At 40.9% G+C, this 18,135-nt stretch overlaps 1 protein-coding gene across 1 annotated transcript in view; it reads right to left on the reverse strand.

Annotated features, from left to right (window-relative positions):
- Positions 1-11,472, reverse strand: part of LOC139475837 (uncharacterized) — a 118,769-nt gene extending 107,297 nt beyond the window's left edge. The window contains exon 1 of the mRNA XM_071259036.1: positions 11,385-11,472. The gene's annotated coding sequence lies outside the window, so the exon portion shown is untranslated. The remainder of the gene's footprint in view (positions 1-11,384) is intronic.
- Between the last annotated feature and the right edge of the window lie 6,663 nt (positions 11,473-18,135).

An 18,135-nucleotide genomic window follows, 5' to 3' on the forward strand; every position in this document is an offset into this window, starting at 1 on the left:
TCCAAACATCATCACTCATAAGGCAAATGAGACTGGCATAAAGTCTAGATGGTGTTACAACTAAACACATAAAACAACCCATGTCAACATCCTTACAAACCTGTGACCAGTTGACCAACATTTCAACAAGACAGCATCAGCCAAACACAACACACAAGTTCAACTAGCCTTGCTCCAAGGCTGTGTTGAATGAGAAGTCAATGGATGTATAGAGATCCTATCCTTATGATAATCCTAGCTAAGAGGAGTAAGGATGCCCTTTTTTTAGGGACAATTTGTTCTTATCATTTATATAATCTAGAAATTATGACTTAAACCAACAATCATTGTTTCAGAGAGTTGTTAAAGTCTATAGTTCAACCTGTGTGCAAAGATGACAGAGGATAGCCCCCTTCACAATATAGACATATTTCCCCCTCACCACAACAAACCCAGGAACAAAACGCCCCACCATGTTTACACATGTCTCACACTGCACCAGCGTCTACGTGCGCACCAACAGCATGCTGTGTCTGATGCTGCAGAAGACCACACTTCTAGTGTGGTCTATAGTGTTCTAGAAGACTGATTAGCTTGCGTGAGTTGAAATATACAAGCAAGCATGTCTGAATCTTTGTTTCCCACCACTGTGTTTTGTTTGTTTGTTTGTTTGTTGTTTAACATCGCACTCAGCAATATTCCTGCTATATGATGGCGGTCTGTAAATAATCGAGTCTGAACCAGACAATCCACTGATTGACATCATGAGCATCAATCCACGCAATTTGGACCGATAATATGCATTAACCAAGTCAGCGAGCCTGACCACCCGATCCCATTAATCGCCTCTTACAACAAGCAAAGTCGCCATTTACAGCAAGCATGGGTTGCTGAGGACCCATTCTACCCCGAATACTCACGGGTCTCCTATCACTGTGAGTTGGTCAGTGAAAGGCAAAACAGAAAAGCTAACTCGGTTTGAAATGAGGGATGTTACTGCCTGTAAAGTTACCATGGTAACAAGTATCAACACTGGCAGAGATTAGTTTCTTCTCAAACCTTGCTTAATTAGATAGCTGCTGTGGCCATACCTTGGATTGCTTTCTAATTTCTCTACTTTTTCATTGTGTAATTTTATCTTTCTTTTCTGCAACTCAATCCAACATCAGAGATAACGGGCAAAGATGCAATAATACCCACAAATCCAAAATCACATCAAGTGTATGGAGTGTATACAGAGATTGCAAAACACAAAAGATATCAGGGATAAGACTCTCTACCTGAACTCCCACAGTTATTGGACAGGCATGACGTCACTCTGGAATGATTTTATGTAATGATACAATGGATGACAGAATGGAAAAAGAATAATATTTAAAAAATTTGAAGTTATTCTTATATTGATAAAACTTTATATCTAATTAACATGGTATCCATTTTGCCAAGATGAATGTTTTTCAAATTTGGGTTTTGATAAAAAACAATACATATCAAGTCCAAAACACTTCCTGGATCCGACCTCATTCAACAACATTTTTCAACCAATCACATTGCAGCACACACTCCCATTCATGTTACACACAAGGGAGACTAAGACTAACCTTTTCTGCCTTGGTCTAGACATACCATGTATAAAACTTAGACATTTACCTTGCGCAAATAGGGTTTGAAAACTGGCACACCACATTTGAAAATAGACAAATGAGAGAGCTTATTAAAACCAAAAACAATCGTTAAAATTGTTGTCAGAGATCAAGCAGTAGTGAACAAACTCAGATTAAACATTAAAGAAAGTAAAACATTTTCGAATATAGTTACAAGGCAATCTTAAACCTCTTCTACATTGATGCTGTCATAAAACATATCAGCTATTATTTTTGCATATATGCTTCTATAGACTGAAAATATGTTATTCCACACCAGCTAGCAGATTACCGTGTCCTGATCCACTGATATTGTTTGTTTGTTTGTTTGTTTGTTGCCGCACTCAGCTATATTCCAGCTATATGACAGCTGTCTGTGAGTAATCAAATCTGGACCAGACAATCCAGTGATTGACAATATGGGCATCGATCCAAGCAATTGGGATACGATGACATGCGTCAACCAAGTCAGCAAGTCTGACCACCCAATCCCGTTAGTCACCTCTTACGACAAGCATAGTCGCCTTTGACAGCAAGCATGAGTTGCTGAAGACCTACTCTACCCCATATCTTCACGGGCCCACTGATACTGGAGCTGGCGGGCCGATAACATGTTGCCAATTTTCGTAAATATTAAAATAATGTCATAAATATCTTATCAGAAACACTGCCATTATGATCTTCCAGCTATTAACATATTTAGTTTTCATGACCTGCTTCGCTCCACTGCCTTTATCTCTTCATTATGGGTTAAAGCGTCAACATGACTTACATACTTCATATCAGAGCAAAACATGAGCTATTCTTAGCCAGACTATTGTTCAAATCAGCTATCAGCCATAAGGCCCAACAGATTTCAAATTTTCTGCCACTACCACTACAATAATACTCAAGACTGAGCTAAAGACTGATCTGAACACCTATAGGACCCCGAAAACACAGACTGTGAGCTCAATGATCCATAGCCCCTGGCACAGACAGATCTGAACACCTACAGAACCGGTGGACTCCGAAAACACAGACTGTGAGCTCAATGATCCATAGCCCCTGGCACAGACAGATCTGAACACCTACAGAACCGGTGGACCCCGAAAACACAGACTGTGAGCTCAATGATCCATAGCCCCTGGCACAGACAGATCTGAACACCTACAGAACCGGTGGACCCCGAAAACACAGACTGTGAGCTCAATGATCCATAGCCCCTGGCACAGACAGATCTGAACACCTACAGAACCGGTGGACCCCGAAAACACAGACTGTGAGCTCAATGATCCATAGCCCCTGGCACAGACAGATCTGAACACCTACAGGACCCCTGGAACCCGAAAACACAGACTGTGAGCTCAATGATCCGTAGCCCCTGGCACTGACAGATCTGAACACCTACAGGACCCCTGGACCCCGAAAACACAGACTGTGAGCTCAATAATCCGTAGCCCCTGGCACTGACAGATCTGAACACCTATAGGACCCAAATAACACAGACTGTGAGCTCAATGATCTATAGCCCCTGGAACTCACAGATCTAAACATCCGAAGGCCCAGGAACAATCAAAAGCACAGAATAAGTCTCATATTTTGTAGATATATATTTTCAAATAAGATAACTCTATTTCTGGGACAAAATGTTAGTCCAGCACAGGGTGTGTGTTCAATGATCCATGGCCCCTGGCACTAATGAACACAACACTCCAACAAAGATACATGAAAACACTGTGGCACAATGTTATTGTAAAGATTTATCACATATTTAATATATTTAAGAACTCCTAACACATATACACAGCACAAACAAACTAATCCATGACCAGGGGACCTTGAGGTGGTCCCTCTAGACTTTGAAACTAGCATAAGTCCTGGGCTCCCCCAACTACATAGAAAATCTCACCTGAATGTCTTTTGATATCAAATATATCAACGACAGTGGATATATTTGTTATCATAAGACACTCAGGCGAGATTATATTTGCCATCCAACATCATTCTTCCAACTTTTTCAGTTTGTTGACAGTAATAAGCAGTGTATTATGTGTAAAAAGAACTGCTAACAGCTTCAGTAGCAGCACCTTAAGTGATATCATTTGATTGTGACGTCACAATGGTCTGCAAAGCATTGTGATGCAATTTCATTGCAGCGATATCTACAATGTAGATCACCTGTGGGCACCAGTTTTGGAAGATAAATAACTCTTACTACCAGCTATGACAAGGGCTCCTGTCTCTTCAACACTGTATACTCCAGTTTTACCTTACAATTATTTTCCAAACATCTTTATACAATGTTATAAATGGCCTTCCACACAACTGGGATCATGCAAATAATTTTAGCCTCATGCATGCAGGGTGGTTTCAGAAATGATGTTGAAACAAGACACCAGCTTTCAAAATTAAGGGGGGTCCTTGGTTCCTGGGGAGACTTGTTGTAATGGTACAGAATCTCATAAATATTTCATTTTTAACATAGGGGTTGTAATGAGGCTTCTTTCCTTAATTTACACCGAATGCTATTTAGTGTTTTCAAGATAGTCTGCGCCAATACAGTCACATGAAAGTCAAAGTTCACAGATGATCCGTAATTCCAAGTTTTGAATACGTTATTCTATATATTAGTCTTCAAAATTTTAAGAGGGAAAATGAAGAAAAGACATGTGAAATGTCAACCTTACAGAGAACCTTCACTGAAGGCAGCCTATAGTTCAGATGACATAATCTAATCAGTTTGGAAATGGATGACGTCATATTGTAATTTTCTTAACAATGAAGTACTCCAACGTCATATGGCTTCAACTTACCAGTCACCTTTGAAAATCATTAAAATGCACAAATATAACAAGTTATTACAATCATTCTACCCTTGTAGGTAATAGAATCATGATAACAGGTTATAGCTTTAACAACAAATCAGGCCAGTGTGGAAAACTGGCATAAGTCCTGTGGTCCTTGCCAAACTGCCCAATAGTAACATTACTCTTCAAAATTTTGTATCATAAGGACCAGTAGAAATCTGGCCTTATCAGGGTTTTCCTATATGTTATCATTTCAAGGACTAGCGGACTAAAACTGCAGGCTGAACCATGGCAGCTAACACTGCCCATCTTGCAACATATTCACACAACCTTTCAATGAGCATAAAAAAAAAAATTGTAACATCAAAAACACCATTTCACTGTTTAACATAACTGAGAAAATTCAGCATTATGTAAATGATGCGAACTCGGTCGTTGTCACAATTCAAAAAAACAACCTGAGGCTGAAGGCATGGTAGTCCGCTCAAACGGTTTCACCAATCACTGAATATTTATGATTCTCCCTAGCAATGAAAACTGTTTCTTTTTATCAATATTGAAGCAACATACTTTGGACTCAATTATCTGAAACTAAACCAATAATCATCAAACTGGCAAAGCTGTTTCACACATTGTATCCCACCAGTAGTGTTTACTGTCTGAATATAGACCATACAACATTTTTAATGCACACATTGTATCCCACCAGTAGTGTTTACTGTCTGAATATAGACCATACAACATTTGTAATGCACACATTGTATCCCACCAGTAGTGTTTACTGTCTGAATATAGACCATACAACATTTGTAATGCACACATTGTATCCCACCAGTAGTGTTTACTGTCTGAATATAGACCATACAACATTTTTAATGCACACATTGTATCCCACCAGTAGTGTTTACTGTCTGAATATAGACCATACAACATTTTTAATGCACACATTGTATCCCACCAGTAGTGTTTACTGTCTGAATATAGACCATACAACATTTTTAATGCACACATTGTATCCCACATGTCCCACCAGTAGTGTTTACTGTCTGAATATAGACCATACAACATTTGTAATGCACACATTGTATCCCACCAGCAGTGTTTACTGTCTGAATATCATGTGAATATAGGCCATGCAACATTTGCAAGTGAAGTGAAGATTTAAAAAAAAATGAAATAATGTTTTAGATGTATATAACCGTTCTATATTATGCAAATACGCTGCTTATCTGTCTGTAGCTGTGCTAATTATACCTTATTAATATCATCTGTATCATGTTGAGTGAGTGGGTGAGTGAGTTGGGTTTAACGCCGCTCTTAACAGTATTCCAGTTATGTCACGGTGTGCCAGCTTAATGTGGGAGGAAAGCCCGAAGTGATGCAGGTCTCAGACGTTTACCACTTCGGTGAAACCCACGAGCACGGGCATGGTGCTGAAAAACCTAGAAACATAATCGGGGCGAACCGGGATTCGAACCCACAATCATAGGTTTCTGGCTGCCCAAGGGACGCGACTCTGCACAGCGAATCGCGGCGCCTAAGACGACTGGGCCACCCGTGGCCGTGTATCATGTTGAGACATTAATAACATCATAGCATTATAACACCCATCACAAACATTAATTTCATCAGGGCAAACTTCATACCTTCCAAGTCTAGAAAGCTAAACCCAAACTTCGCCATCAGCAGTCTATGATTTTAAACACTAGTCTGAAGCCTGAGTCTATTAAAAATTATTCTGGTCTAGTATGATCAGCATATACAAAGACTAAAATGCTCTGCAAATAATGTCAAAACACAAGTTTGGGTTTGTAGTCTCAAAATTATTTAGCACAGACTGCTTCAGTAATAAAAACAACCCCAAAAACACCATCTGGAAGGAAAGTGTATACGGTTGTGATGGATACATAGATTTCCTAACACGTTAATGCTTTGTAGCCCACATGAGATACAAAGTTTGCTGTAAATGTTTGCAGTAAGCATCAATATAGACTATGACCTTAATTGTGTCCTTAACTCCAAACAAAAATGACTTCATTTGGTTGCAGTTTTCTGACCAGCCAGTGCGTTAGACATAGAGAGATTGTCTTAAGCAACCCACGCTTGCCGTAACAGGTGATGATGCTTGTCGTAAGAGGCAACTAACGGGATTGTGTGGTTAGACTCACTGACTTGGTTCATGCATGTCACCTATCCCATTGCTTCGACCGATTCTCTTGATGTAAATCACTAGATTGTCTGGTCCAGACTCGATTATTTACAGACCATATAGCTGGAATATTGCTGACTGAATGCGGCGTTAAACAACAAACAAACAATACATAGAAACTTTTAAATGTTTATACATGTATATATAAAAATTAATGTGTATGTATAACAATATGTATCGGGCTTTGGACAAGTAGACATTTGCTCACGAAATAAGTATGGCAACACATGAAATAGGTGCATCTCCTGATACACAAATCATTGTATAACCACAGTGTTGAGGTATAGAGCAATCCTCCACTAACATTGAATGTCACAGGAAAGCATGGTATTTGATTACAGCTCTCTTTGGCCAACTTCAAACGTCAAATTTCAAAAGGTGGTTCACAAGAAACAAATACATCATTATGTGTTTATAAAGTTTTAAGATTTGTTTTGGGTGACAGATCTGTGTGTGACGAGTAGATCTATCACATGATCACCATCAAACTATAACGTAACTCGAGGTGCGAACTGGGTCAATATTGTGATGTGACAAGTCAGTGACATCACAGCCAACATTATGACATCACGACAGGCCTGACAGCCGAAGTGTATGGGTAGTTACAAGACGATGACTGGCTGATCAGATAGCTAGATTCTCTAACGAGTAATGAATTTGTCTTCAGCTGCATTGCCTGCAACCAGATTAGGCCTAAGACCTGTTAGAGCTCAAACACTTGAATGTGCTCACTGAAAACCTGAAATTTGGACACATTTTCATCTCACATTATAAGTCCAAAACATGCAAGTGTTGTATTGAACAATGTCTATTTCTTATTCACTTAAAAAAACATCGGATAAATTTCAGAACTAGATATAATAAAGTTTTGCTTATGTCATAACTCACACTAGACACTGTTGACTAAAAGCCCCCCTGCCTTACCAGTTATGGTACCTAGTTGGACCTGGCTAGTTCAATACATATTTAATAAAATCAAAAAGTTTTTGATAATATTTCAAAAACAACATTTTCATCAATAAAATGTCAAGTTGTTGATGTCATTTTGAAATTGACATTTTAACACCTTCCACTGAATGATGTTCCTCGAGGCCAGGAGCAAGTGAGCATGTTCTAACACAGAGAATCCTCAAGCATGACGCCAACAACAGTTATCAACTAAACCACTGATCCCGTGCTCCAATCCAGCAAATCTATTTGCAGTCTCACAGCATGGAGAGTTACCAATCATTGACAACATGTTTAATCTGATATCAACACTCATAAATTGCTGAATGTTTAAACACACAGTTGTCATGCCAAACACATCCCATACACGTCCAGGTCAGGATGAGACTTCATCATGAGAAACAATCTGGGTCTCAGTAAGCTGAAAAAAAGAGTAATTTACCATTGTCCAAATAACCATGGTAAAAGGTGTCTACTCTACAGTCTCCCGACAACCACGTGCAGCAACCCTGGTCGGACACCACCTCACTGCAATGGCTCAGCAACAACATCAATCCCAATGCTGCATTTTAGCAGATGTAAGTGACATTATGCAAACTGCATAACCTTCAGGGGATAATGTGTTGACTGTTGCAAACTGTCCCTCCACATTACACACCATACACAGGGTTAGAAATTGGCACTAGTCCTGTAGTCCTGGCCAAACTGCCCAATAGTAAAGGTATCATAAGGACCAGTAGAAATTAGCCATTTTTAAGGGTTTTGCTATATGTTATCATCATAAGGACTAGTGGACTGAAACTGTTAGTTTCTACAGCTGAAATTTTTTTTACAGGGCTGACTCTGGATAATGCAGGGGAAAGAAGAGATTGTAGCCGAAGTGGTCCATTAGTAAGATATAAATCAGTGTGTCACTCCTCATCGAATTACACGACATAGCACACAGAACAAAATGGCTGCTGCATAATATGTGTTATCAGTTCAGATGTTAATCTGATAATTACTTTAGATCACTTTGACAATGTGTGTCATTTATCCACAAGGGACAGTAGAAAGCTCATGCTATACAACACCGGTTTGACTTATCTAGCTGTAATATTACTGACTCATGAACCTTGGTAAAAAACATTGACAATGATGGTGTCGGGTACATGGGTAAGCTGGCGACACATCAGGGCGGCGATACCCTGGTGTCGTCTACATGTGTAGGCTGGTGACACATACCAAGGAGATGATCCACTGGTGTCGGCCTACATGTGTAGGCTGGTGACACACACCAGGGCGGTGATCCCCGGTGTCAGCCTAGGCTGGTGACACACATCAGGGAGATGATCCCTGGTGTCGGCCTACATGTGTAGGCTGGTGACACACATAAGGGTAGTGATCCCTGGTGTCGGCCTACATGTGTAGGCTGGTGACACACATCAGAGTGATGATCCCCTGGTGTCGACCTACATGTGTAGGCTGGTGACACACATTAGAGTGATGATCCCCTGGTGTCGACCTACATGTGTAGGCTGGTGACACACATCAGGGTGGTGATCCCTGGTGTCGACCTACATGTGTAGGCTGGTGACACACATCAGGGTGGTGATCCCTGGTGTGGGCCTATAGGTGAAGGCTGATATCAAGGTGGTGATCCCTGGTGTGGGCCTCCATGTGTAGGCTGTTGACACACATCAGGGTGGTGATCCCTGGTGTCAGCCTAGGTGGGCGACACACATCAGGGTGGTGATCCCTAGTGTGGGCCTATAGGTGAAGGCTGATATCAAGGTGGTGATCCCTGGAGTGGGCCTACATGTGTAGGCTGGTGACACACATCAGGGTGGTGATCCCTGGAGTGGGCCTACATGTGTAGGCTGGTGACACACATCAGGGTGGTGATCCCTGGTGTCGACCTACATGTGTAGGCTGGTGACACACATCAGGGTGGTGATCCCTGGTGTGGGCCTATAGGTGAAGGCTGATATCAAGGTGGTGATCCCTGGTGTGGGCCTACATGTGTAGGCTGTTGACACACATCAGGGTGGTGATCCCCCAGTGTCAGCCTAGGCGGGCGACACACATCAGGGTGATGATCCCCTGGTGTCGGCCTACATGTGTAGGCTGGTGACACATATCAGGGCGATGATCCCCCGGTGTCGGCCTACGTGTGTAGGCTGGTGACAATCAGGATTCTCACACTCGAATTCACCAGATTTTCACACTCACAATCTTATTTTACCACTCAAAAGAATTCCTTGAGTGTGCAGTATAGCATGCTTGCAAATTTCTGTTCTGTCTACAGGTGCTACTGTTGCATAAGGAATGAAGCTGCTGCCCCAGCTATTTGGAAACAATCAGCGCAAGGACTAATGGGTAAAATACATTGTACACCTGGTCCCAAACTACCTATATCCTGGCCCATATTGCCTTGTTGTTTAGTCATCAAATTATAACCTATCATATTGATGATACAGCAACACGAGCACACCTCCCATCCTTGTGCAGGTTGCATCCACACTTGTCAGAAAAAGTTTAGATTGTAATCAAGAAAAGAAGAGTAAAAGACATGTCCAATGATTATTATGCAAAGTAGCCTATTTGATGTCATAGTACTAAATGATCAAGTGATGTTAACAGTACTGATTTTTTAACAATCTTGAATTAATTCCACAAATATTTTTGTGTATTTTACAATGCAGTACTGAAATAAAAACACAAAGGACCCCTATCATCCAATATTGTTGTAATAGGACCCTTTGCATCTAACTGAGTTATCAAGTTATTGCTTAAACAATCTGTATGTCTAGGACGGAATTAAAATTCAACGAGACGTTAATTTTAGAGCAGACGTGTGCAATCAACAAAATAATTACTTCTGTTCAAATTAATTCAACTGGAAGATTATTTGCCAAGAAACTATACCAATGCTAAATATTACGGACACAGAAATGTGTCTTAATTTTATGATTAAAAACTGATTATTTATTTCCTCAAAAATAATTATGATAATGGTTATTGGCAATTTTTCTCTCTGTGTGAGTTCTTCTCTACAACAGCGGTTTGGGTTAACTGTAAGTTGCAATGCATCTGTGACAGAGCTTCATTCATGTAAAAAACAAATCTTGGTCATGAGAGGTCAACCGTGTCCACAATACACGTGACTGAGTAACAATTCATGACTGGTCAACTGCTTCAAGGAACATCAGTACTTAAACAGTATTTTAGTATTAAAACATCCCTCTCAGGATATTTCATCTCATTCATTTATATCAATTAGATATAATCTATAATAATAAAATATATTATCTTTTGCAATTTTTTTAAACAACTCTGTATCATGTTTATATGGTCAACTCGGTGTGTATTAATGAAAAGCTAACAAAATTTATCTTAGCTTGACCTAAAAACACTGAACTACTTATAAACTGTATTATATGCAAACACACAAACTCGTGACCTGCCATGACTGTTGATTGTTTATAGGATTACACGTGTAACGCTGGTTTACGGGATCGTCTGTTCAGGTAGCTCTCGGCAACACCTGTGACTGGTTCAAGCGAGTGCGTGTTCTTGGGTGGATCCCCCCCAACACCAGCACAGATTCGTGTTTCTGCAACTTGACAACATACATTCAGTCTATTATGGTTGATGCTGCGGCGCGTGTGATAGCTACACCGACATTCACCGAGCCCGAGATTCACAAACTCAGCCTTCATCTGTCTCGAACATTTCTGCATGTTTACACCTGGCCACGAAGACCTACTTACGTTTCGTCAGTGTTCACACAGCGTGGAAATACACAAACACAACGTTCTTATTTGCTATGCATACCTCAACAACATGGAGCATCCATTCTCGGTTCCACGGCCGTAGACCCGTCGAAGACTTGCAAATCAATGAAATTTAGCCACTTTCCTACAAATTCCCCTGTGCAAGCAGGTCATGCAGCGCCCTCTTGTATAATAACATTGAATCAGGGGGATGTAATTTACAAGTTATTGACAGTGTTGTCTCCCTTAGACCGCCGACTAGGGGAAAGTTTGTGTCACAGACTTTGTGCCACAGATACGCCACCTTTGAGTGCAATATATTTGCGCTAACTAAACCGTGCGTTTATTGCCTATATTGATTAAAAAAAGCCATGCCCCCCCCCCCACCCTCCGCGAATCCACACCCAAGTAGGAAGCAAATCAGAAATAATTATTTCATGCTCTCTACAGCATTGTTGACGTTATACAGACATTCTTTACGTTGATCATGACGTCATGATGATAATGACGTCAAAACAAATTAGTTCCTACTTCATGGTAACTTTCTGAACACCCGCGGGGTTTTTTTCTGAGCACATTTGCCGAGCACATTTTCATAAGATCTAAAAAGTGAACGTTATGCGGCAGGGGGTCTTCACTCGACGCAGCTGTAAACAATAACGTTGATATGAAGAATATTGTGTTTCCGGGGGTGGTTGTGCACAATTAAGATCTATTTATTGTCTTTGGTGGTAATTTATACAGAAATAAAGATTTTTTTCACCCCATAAGGGCATTATCAAATTACAGTGGCCCGCTCATTTCTGATAACATGCGAGCGGTTCAATCCATTTTAGCTATAAAATCTAATATCTTAAGGACATAGATATATATCAATTGGATTTGTATGTCTATGTATAACGCTGTACATTCAATGCGAAAAATAGCTTGCCATAATTGAAGTAAATCTAATCAGTCTCAGTCCACTTGGTGGGAATGTTGCTGCGAATAACGACAATGTAATTTCGTATTGTATTGTTCACTGGGAACAATACTATTCCAACACATATGTCGATATTGAAACCGTATACGTTTTGTATTATCACAAATAATACTTAATTATGAACTCGTACTGCATAAAAAGGAAGTAATAGCGTAATAGATGGCCCCATGACTTACGTCGCACCATTATTATAAGGGTAACGCTATTTTTAAGGGCATTATCATTTGCAGAAACCCGAGGTTTTCCATTAACTGCCCGACGAAGGAGTGCAGTTGAAAAGACCGAGAGCTTCTGCAAATGATAATGCTCTGAAAAAGAGCGTTACCGTTATTATAGCTAAAATGGATGGAATTTGTTATCAAATAAAAAGAAACAACAACATCGGTTTTGAAACATTTACTGCAATCAACACGAATGTCACTGACCACATTTTACAAATATGGAAACGTCATAGAACAAACCATATGACGTCACTATAATACGTGACGTCATTTTCTCTACCCTATGACGTCACCGAACAACGGGCTTGATAATGGCCCGTCGTCAAGCAATATGAGGGCATTATCAAGTTACAGTGGCCCGCTTATTCCTGATAACGTGCGGGCGGTTTAATGATAATTCTATCCATTTTAGCTAAAACATTGAGTATCACCCTTATCATCAAATGTAATGAATTACTACAAAATTGACACCGTTTTGTTTGACGTTTTGCCTTGTTTTGTTTTTCGCGACGTCGGAGAAAGACGACATTGGCATATTGATTAACATATACATGTTTATCATCCAAAACTGGCTCCCACAGGAGATATCGCTTGGGTGAGATCAAGCGATATCTACACTGTAGATATCGCTGCAATGAAATTACATCACAATGCTTTGCAGACCATTGTGACATCACTGGTTACCATGACGTCACAATCAAATGACATCATCATTATGGCTCTGCTACTGAAGCTGTTAGCAGTACTTTTTACACTGAAAACACTGCTAATTACTGTCTACAAATTGAAAACACTCGTTGATAAAAGTGTCAAAAATCCTCGGCAAGCCTCGGAATTTTTCCACTTTTATCAACTCGTGTTGATATATTTGATATCAAAAGATACTCGGGTGAGATTCTCTATATATCACCTAATTGTTCTTCATAGATCGAAAGGGGGCATGGGTGGCCCAGTCGTCTAAGGCACCGCGATTCGCTGTGCAGAGTTGCGTCCCTTGGGCACGCCAAAAACCTATGATTGTTCGAATCCCGGTTCGCCCCGATTGTTCTAGGTTTTTCAGCACCATACCTGTGCTCGTGCGTTTCCCCGAAGTGGTAAACGTCTGAGACCTGCATCACTTCGGGCTTCCTCCCACATTAAGCTGACACGCCGTGATATAACCGGAATACTGTTAAAAGCGGCGTTAAACCCAACTCACTAACTCATAGATCGAAAAATACCGATTTGTCTCATGCTCCCAATAAGTGTTTGGGTGATTGCCAAGGGGAGATTGTTCTACTCTTCAGTAAGAACATTGCCTAGTTCCTGTAGAGTTGCCGGAAGGACAGGGAGTCGATCTGCAGCCCGTTCCACATGTGTTCGATAGGTCTGAGGTCTAGCGACCGGACTGGCCAATTGTATCCTTATCTAAATAGCTACCAACGACCCTGGCACGGTGAGGTCGTGTGTTGTCGTCCATGAGGATGAAGTCCAGACCGATGGCACCAGTATACGGTCTCACGTTCACATCCAGAATGTCATCCCTGTAGCGCACACCAGTCATCGTGCCCCACTGCAAAACATGGAGATCGGTTCTTCCAGCTCAACTGATCCCACCCCGAATCATTATTGATCAGTCCATTCCACAGCGGCCATGTCCGCTACGTTGGGATCCTGAAATCTCTACGCCACACTCGGGTCTGTGGACGATCTGTGAAGTCTAGACAGTATCTCGAATCAGCAGTGGAAAGTACTGGAGCCTAGTACTGACCTGTCCAATTGACGTGATCTTCAGCCCAATCCAAACGTGCCTGCGTGTGATGTCGGGTCAGTGGGATACAAATTGATGCCCTCCGTTGCCAGAGACCAGCCTCACGGAGACAATTACGTAGAAACGTTAACGCCATTTGCGTTCCGCAGGTCATTTCTGAGTGTGGTGGCAGTCACGAAGTGATGAAGTCTTGCTTCGGCCAGGAGAAACCAGTCTTCCCGCTATGTGACGGACTGCTGTCGACCACCTGCCTGTTGCTGGATTAACTGATCCAAGCCTTGCTGATACCAAAGACAAAATAGACACATCTATGGATAACAACTTCTTTAATACAGTAAAGGCGTCTTTTCGGTACAGATCCTTATACCGTTGTCAAACAAGACTGAATGAGGAACATTGTACAGAATAAATATAGTAGGTGGAGGATTCACAATAGAGGATTGATAGTAACAACAATTGTATACATGAGTGGGATAACATGAGTAAGTACTGACAACAGAAGGGTAAAACTGTAACAACATGATGGACAGAGAACACATAGGTGGTAGGCAATGGGACGTGAAACCAAAGACCTTTGCAACATGACGTTGTGATGACCCAGTTTCAAGCATACCTATGCATCTGCCTAATTCTTCGGTCGCCAGGAATTCCGGGATGTATTTATCGCAGATGAGTGTGAAATATACTTTTCTACCAGGCGTCTCAGAACCGACATACAAGTAGTGTGATTTTGTGAACACTATCCAATATGGCGGAAAGTTCACTTCGGCGTTCGTGTTTGCGTATTTTCTGAAACAGTCTAAACGATTCTAGGTTTATCGGCGTAATAGGCAACGTTTCAGAATGATCATTGTTGGCCTGATAAAAAAAACCCAGATACCCGTGATCACTAATATCCTATTTTTGTACTTACATTTTCCGAGTAAATATCTAGATATATATATTTAGATTTCAAAACATACTCTTAAGAACGCCGTGAATGGTGATTTAGTAATATGTCAAAAATGGCGATATTTACGATGTACATAATTTTCAGAGGTCGTTTTCATTAGTTTCGATTTGTCTAAAATGACAGCGGGTGATAGCACAGAACAGATAATTTCCCGCAGAATTCAAAACTGTGAGGTATATTTGTATTTTGAATTTTATTCGACTTCAATATGGGGGTTGGTGAGGCGGGACATATATGTCCCTGTGGCATACAGGGGATAAACGTTATTTCCTTTCTACAGCTAGACTATTTAGGCTATTAACCATAGGATACACACGAAGTTGTTATATTCCTTTGTATCCAAAAAAGATATTATTACACCTGCGTGTGTATCCTTCGGATGTTAAAAAAAAATGATGTAAGAATTCATCCATTTCCCTCGCTCGCGAACACTCATGTTCTGACACTCGTGTCGTAAAAGCATCACTACATAATAACCCCTATTTTAAAATTACCCATGCGATTCAAGATAAGTGAGTTAAATAGCGTGTAATTAAGGATTGACTTTCCATTTGTGTGAGTTCATTGGAGTAATACAAGAACCTGCATAGAGTGAGGGCCAAATTGTATGAACATCTGAGCTTCTGTTGAATTTATCAGAAATGCAAGAAAATATAAAGGATGATGAATTGGCCAGATGAGTTTATCATGATTTATAATTATTATTGTTTATTTAGTGACAGAGTAATGCATGTACGTGTGTATCTTTCTGAATATTGTCAAGCGCTAAATTGTTTTCTGCTTAAATTTGTCGTATAGTTTACAGTTTCAATTACATATGGCGTACAGTTTCATTTCACTGCATGTGATTTTGCAATTTGTTAATCTAAAGGTCTTATATCTGGCAGCTAACTATATTGAATTAATAATAACGGATTTTGTTACTTTTTGTAAAGTTCAAGTTACACAACATTTTGTTTTCTACAATGAGAAACATTAGACAATCAGTGAGGCAGAAATACATTATTAATTCGAGGGACATATAGCCAATGTTAAATAAGTTTTTCAGAACATAAAAAGTGCCATGTTAAAGGACACCATCATCTCACGAACAAGACCGACTGATCTGAAACAGTGTGTGTGTGTGTGTGTGTGTGTGTGTGTGTGTGTGTGTGTGTGAAGCACTATGTTGACTTAACGCGCTTCAAACAGTGATGTTAAATTATTATTTGTGGGCTTGAGATAACCCCTCAGTAGGCCAATGCCAAAGTTGTATTCCTCCCCAAGGTTCCTAAGTTTTGAGATGATGTGATCAAAGCTGTTTGACTGTGTTTAAACCCTAATTATGTAATTGATACTGTGAACGCACAAGGGCATTTAGTGTTGTACGCACATGGACACATCTCCAGGTGTGTGGATAACGGCGACCCATAGTATTGTACAAGAGTGTGTAGTGTTACCTACATTTCCTAAATCAACTTGGTCCATAACAGATTGGGGAACATCCATTTGATTTGTAAAGGGGTAGGGGGAGGGTGGGGGCGGTTAATTATGAAGCTAATTATTTATTCTGCATGAAGCAAACTATTTGTTCACTGTGTGTGTACCATCGACCAATGTATTTCACTATTCCTGCAAACAGTTTGACGTTTCGGTATTTTTCGCACGCACGCACGCACGTACACACACACAAATATATATGTTTAGCATAAACAGGATGTGGCAGCGTGATGATGGAGGGCATGGGCGGATACAAGGGGGTGTGTGGGGGGGGGTGGGGGTGGGGGGGTGGCTTGGGGGGGGGGGGGGTTTGGGGGGGTTGGGTTGGGGTGGTGGTGGTGCGCACTCCCCCCTCTTTATTTCGAAAAAAATCTTTTGTGCACCCCCCCCTTTTCAAAAAAGCTGTATCCGCCCATGGAGGGCAGTTCACGACTTGCCCACCCAACCTCCCGTGTTTCCATTACAGACAAAGTTTAGTCCACGCCCACAAACGGTCAGCCGTTTCATGACTGACAAAAGCATAGCGTAGTCACTTCTTATAAATAAATACGGATGGGAACATAAACTCAAAATAACTTGCTTGATTCGCCAATTAAATGCAAGGGTATATTTATTAAGAATTGACATCAATATACACGTACACATCGGTATACCCGGACTTACACAGCGGGGTTTACGTTTATACCCCCATAAACCCAAAATAAATCAAAGTATATAAACAAAACAGGTCATCTTGTAGCTTATTTAATCATTAACACATGTGATGTCGGGTCAGTGGGATACAAATTGATGCCCTCCGTTGCCAGAGACCAGCCTCACGGAGACAATTACATAGAAACGTTAACGCCATTTGCGTTCCGCAGGTCATTTCTGAGTGTGGTGGCAGTCACGAAGTGATGAAGTCTTGCTTCGGCCAGGAGAAACCAGTCTTCCCGCTATGTGACGGACTGCTGTCGACCACCTGCCTGTTGCTGGATTAACTGATCCAAGCCTTGCTGATACCAAAGACAAAATAGACACAATTTATGGATAACAACTTCTTTAATACCGTAAAGGCGACTTTTCGGTACAGATCCTTATACCGTTGTCAAACAAGACTGAATGAGGAACATTGTACAGAATAAATATAGTAGGTGGAGGATTCACAATAGAGGATTGATAGTAACAACAATTGTATACATGAGTGGGATAACATGAGTAAGTACTGACAACAGAAGGGTAAAACTGTAACAACATGATGGACAGAGAACACATAGGTGGTAGGCAATAGGACGTGAAACCAAAGACTTTTGCAACATGACGTTGTGATGACCCAGTTTCAAGCATACCTATGCATCTGCCTAATTCTTCGGTCGCCCGGGGCGGTCGGGTAGCTTAGTGGCTAAAGCGTTCGCTCGTCACGCCCGAAGACACGGGTTCGATTCCCGA

This window comes from Haliotis cracherodii, unplaced genomic scaffold (genome assembly GCF_022045235.1).
Source record: "Haliotis cracherodii isolate W230 unplaced genomic scaffold, xgHalCrac1.p SCAF_3, whole genome shotgun sequence".
NCBI lineage: Eukaryota > Metazoa > Mollusca > Gastropoda > Lepetellida > Haliotidae > Haliotis > Haliotis cracherodii.